A 5000-nucleotide genomic window follows, 5' to 3' on the forward strand; every position below is an offset into this window, starting at 1 on the left:
TAAAAACAACACCCACCCCCAAAAAAAACCTCCAAGACCGCAAAAAACAAAACCAAAAGTCGGCGAGCGCCCAGCAGCGCCGTGGACCCGAACCTGAACCTGGCAAGGGGCGACCAGTCCTGAAGGCACCCAGTGAACAGCGAACTCGCGCCGGGGAGCTGGGCAGTTTGTGCCGGGGGCTGCCGCCTCTGCCCGGTCCCCCGCCGAGAGAATGGGGGGGAGGGAGGGGGCGGCGTCGGCGGAGCGGGGGGGCTGGCTGGTGTGGTGAAGCTGGCAAGTGCCTGGCAGCCACCGGGTCGGAGTAGGTGCGTGCACGTGCATGAGAACGACGAGGGTGGAAGGAGGGGGTCAGAAAACAAAAATTCTTTGAAAAACTGTTTTTTGTTAATATTGTGTTGGTATTTCCTACCGAAATCAATAAAGGTGAAATAACTCTTGCATCAGACAGGACGTTTAAACATGCTCCCTTGTTATAGAAGTGGTTCAAACGTGGGAAGGGGAGGGGGAAAGAAATGCCGTCCAGGAGAAACCGGGACGGGGTGGCCCTTTTATCAGATTTAGCTCAAATCTCAAAAGAAAAAGAAAAAAAAAAAAACACACGGAAAAAACGAAACAAAATCAGGCGCACCTGCCCCCCCCCCCCCCCCCCCCCCAAGGAGCACCGAACGGCCGCCAGGTCTACCCGGCTCCGGAGGCCGGCGCGGCCGCCGGCGGCGCCCGGAGGACGCGGGGTGTCGCCGCCGGAGCGGCCGGTGAAAAGGGCCGCCAGGTCTACCCGGCTCCGCGGCCGGCCGCCAGGTCTACCCGGCTCCGCGGCCGGCCGCCAGGTCTACCCGGCTCCGGAGGCCGGCGCGGCCGCCGGCGGCGCCCGGAGGACGCGGGGTGTCGCCGCCGGAGCGGCCGGTGAAAAGGGCCGCCAGGTCTACCCGGCTCCGCGGCCGGCCGCCAGGTCTACCCGGCTCCGGAGGCCGGCGCGGCCGCCGGCGGCGCCCGGAGGACGCGGGGTGTCGCCGCCGGAGCGGCCGGTGAAAAGGGCCGCCAGGTCTACCCGGCTCCGCGGCCGGCCGCCAGGTCTACCCGGCTCCGGAGGCCGGCGCGGCCGCCGGCGGCGCCCGGAGGACGCGGGGTGTCGCCGCCGGAGCGGCCGGTGAAAAGGGCCGTCAGGTCTACCCGGCTCCGCGGCCGGCCGCCAGGTCTACCCGGCTCCGCGGCCGGCCGCCAGGTCTACCCGGCTCCGGAGGCCGGCGCGGCCGCCGGCGGCGCCCGGAGGACGCGGGGTGTCGCCGCCGGAGCGGCCGGTGAAAAGGGCCGCCAGGTCTACCCGGCTCCGCGGCCGGCCGCCAGGTCTACCCGGCTCCGGAGGCCGGCGCGGCCGCCGGCGGCGCCCGGAGGACGCGGGGTGTCGCCGCCGGAGCGGCCGGTGAAAAGGGCCGCCAGGTCTACCCGGCTCCGCGGCCGGCCGCCAGGTCTACCCGGCTCCGCGGCCGGCCGCCAGGTCTACCCGGCTCCGGAGGCCGGCGCGGCCGCCGGCGGCGCCCGGAGGACGCGGGGTGTCGCCGCCGGAGCGGCCGGTGAAAAGGGCCGTCAGGTCTACCCGGCTCCGCGGCCGGCCGCCAGGTCTACCCGGCTCCGCGGCCGGCCGCCAGGTCTACCCGGCTCCGGAGGCCGGCGCGGCCGCCGGCGGCGCCCGGAGGACGCGGGGTGTCGCCGCCGGAGCGGCCGGTGAAAAGGGCCGCCAGGTCTACCCGGCTCCGCGGCCGGCCGCCAGGTCTACCCGGCTCCGGAGGCCGGCGCGGCCGCCGGCGGCGCCCGGAGGACGCGGGGTGTCGCCGCCGGAGCGGCCGGTGAAAAGGGCCGCCAGGTCTACCCGGCTCCGCGGCCGGCCGCCAGGTCTACCCGGCTCCGGAGGCCGGCGCGGCCGCCGGCGGCGCCCGGAGGACGCGGGGTGTCGCCGCCGGAGCGGCCGGTGAAAAGGGCCGCCAGGTCTACCCGGCTCCGCGGCCGGCCGCCAGGTCTACCCGGCTCCGGAGGCCGGCGCGGCCGCCGGCGGCGCCCGGAGGACGCGGGGTGTCGCCGCCGGAGCGGCCGGTGAAAAGGGCCGCCAGGTCTACCCGGCTCCGCGGCCGGCCGCCAGGTCTACCCGGCTCCGCGGCCGGCCGCCAGGTCTACCCGGCTCCGGAGGCCGGCGCGGCCGCCGGCGGCGCCCGGAGGACGCGGGGTGTCGCCGCCGGAGCGGCCGGTGAAAAGGGCTGTCAGGTCTACCCGGCTCCGGCGGGACTTAGTCGCATTTCGGGGGCTGTGAGGTAGACCTGATAGCCCCACCACTTTCTCGGAGCTGGCGAAGGGGTCGCTGTTTTTCGCTGCCTCCAGTTACGTCATCGTAAAAGTCGGTCTCATTGGCAGGTCTCCCCGGTGGGCAGGGACCGCACTCTTGGAGCCGGCCGGGGGCGGGGACGTGATCCTCCGTACTATAGGAGCTGGTGGTGACTGGTGCACGGAGCAGCGCTAGTGAGCGGCTGCAAGGCCTACGGCTCAGCCGGCGAAGTGGGGCGCTGGGCGGCCGTTGTGGTGGTGGTTTCCCTGGTGGTTCGGCTCGTTGTTTCTCCGTTCGGCCTGTTTGTCTCCCGGTGTTTTTCGAGTAAGCCAGCCGGGTGCCTGCGAGGGTCTGGCAGGCTGCGGTGGCTGTTGACCGAGTGGTGCGAGAGGTGCAAAGGTGGATTCCGCAGGGCAAAGCCCGGTGGCCGGTGGTGGCCACCGGCACTCGAACGCTGGAAGACCGGGCGGAGTCGAGCCTGCCTCGGCTTTCCCCCGGCCCCGGAGGGCCCGATGATGGCAAAGGTGAGCGCTGGGATATGCGAGGGCAGCTGCCCGTGAGCGTCCAGCCCGCCGCGGCCGCCGCCGGCTCCTGAGGGCCTGGTGATGGGCGGGCGAGGTGGCGGCACCTCGTCCTTTTTTCTCTGGCCTTAAGCTGGAGCGCGCAGAGCGGCAGCTGGATGCAGACGGCTGGGGGGTCTCGTGCGTGCCGCAGCTTCCCCCAGCCCCCGAGGGCCCGATGATGGCACAGGCGAGAGGCCGCAGCGCCTCGTCCTGTTTTTGCCGGCATGAGCCATGAGTGGGCGGCCTGTGGTGTCCGGCCTGCCCCGGCTTGCCTGGTTGCAGGAGGGCTCGGTGGAAAGGTCTGCAGCGCTGTACCGGGTTAGAGGTGGCGGCACCTCATCGCGTTTTCTCTGGTCTTAAGCCAGAGCCCATGCACGTATTGGGCAGAGCGCAAGCGGCAGCCGGTCCCGTGGCCGGCAGCCGGATGCAGACGGCTGGGGGGTTCTCGTGCATGTGCCGCAGCTTCCCCCAGCCCCCGAGGGCCCGATGATGGCACAGGCGAGAGGCCGCAGCGCCTCGTCCTGTTTTTGCCGGCATGAGCCATGAGTGGGCGGCCTGTGGTGTCCGGCCTGCCCCGGCTTGCCTGGTTGCAGGAGGGCTCGGTGGAAAGGTCTGCAGCGCTGTACCGGGTTAGAGGTGGCGGCACCTCTTCGCGTTTTCTCTGGCCATAAGCTGGAGCCCGCAAAGCGGGAAGAAAATTGCGGCCGTACCTGGTGGCTGGCTAAGCCGAACGCAGGCGGCTGGGGTTGTCTAGCTTCTGTGGCATTCCCCGGCCCCGAACACCCGTGTGTGGCATGGGTCCAGGCGCGTTTCCTTTTTCCAACCCCCCCGCGATGGCAAGCGGTTGCCTGTGGGGCGGGCAAAGACCGGCAGCCGGTGGTGGTTGCCGGCACTCGAACGCTGGAAGAGCTGGGGGAGTTGAGCCTGCCGTGGCCTTCCCCCAGTTCCGTTGACCTCCCTCAAGGGAATCGCTGTCTGGAGCCGGGTGGCCCGTGGCACCCGCCCCTCCCCGATTTGACTGATCCAGACCCACAGGCAGCGCCCGCTGAGGCGTCCTCGGGTGCGTCGGAGAGCCTCCACGGCGGGCCGGCTCTGCCGGTGTTCAGGCCGTTGGAGCACCTCTCGCAGGCGTTGCCCTCACTCGCACGCAGAGCCCCCGCACCTGCCATCCACCCACGGGTGGTGACGGGTGCGAGTGGCCGTCGCTGTCCCAGGACCCGTGGCCGTGGGGCCTCCGCTCCTTCCTTCTTTCCCTTCCCTTACTGATCGATGAGGCGTTTAGGGCGCGTCGGAGGGGCTTCCCGGCGGGCCGGCTCTGCCGGTGTTCAGGCCGGCGTTGCACCTCTCCGCAGACGTTGCCCTCTCACTCGCACGCAGAGCCTCCGCACCTGCCGTCCGCCCCCGGGTGGCGACGGGTGTGAGTGGCCGTCGCTGTCCCAGGACTCGTGGCCGTGGGGCCTCCGCTCCTTCCCCTTTTCCCTTTCCTCACTGATCGATGAGGCCGTTCGGGTCGCGTCGGAGAGGGCCCTCGGCGGGCCGGCTCTTCTGTGCTCCCCGTAATAGGGAGTCACGGCAGTGTCCGGTGTTCAGGCAGGGTGGTCTCCTTTCCAATTCGCTTCCCGTTGCATGCGAAGTGTTGTCCTCCACCCCTCCGAGCGAAGGGGGCTGCGATGGCGGCAGTGTCGTCCTCCCCTGCTCAGCGGGGTTCCTCGGGCTTCTTTACTGAATCGGGCTGTGTGACGGCCGCGTGGCCCCGCGAGCCCTCAGGTGTCCTGAAACACGCGAGGCGCCGGTGCTGGCCTCGGTCCGGGTACCCGCAGGTGCCGGCCGCGAGCAGCGCTGGGCGGTGGGGCGGCTGAGCCAAGGAAACGGGGAAAGAAGGCGAGTGTGGGCTGCACCTGCCCGGGTGGGCCCCCGAGGCGTGCCGCGGGCGGCAGGGGGGCGTCCCCCTCCGCCGCTGCCGTCTCTGATGCGTCGGCTTTTCGTGCCGCTCCCCCGCCTGCTGCAGAGCGAGCCGCCCTGGCAGAGGGCCTTGGTCCCGGGGTCACGCCCGTCTCGGCGGGTCGCTGTCTCCTCTAGCACGTCCGGTGCTCCCGCGGCAGGGGGGCGAGTCCCTCTCCCCC

The sequence above is a fragment of the Haliaeetus albicilla genome, unplaced genomic scaffold, assembly GCF_947461875.1.
Source record: "Haliaeetus albicilla unplaced genomic scaffold, bHalAlb1.1 scaffold_187, whole genome shotgun sequence".
In the NCBI taxonomy this organism is placed as follows: Eukaryota; Metazoa; Chordata; class Aves; order Accipitriformes; family Accipitridae; genus Haliaeetus; species Haliaeetus albicilla.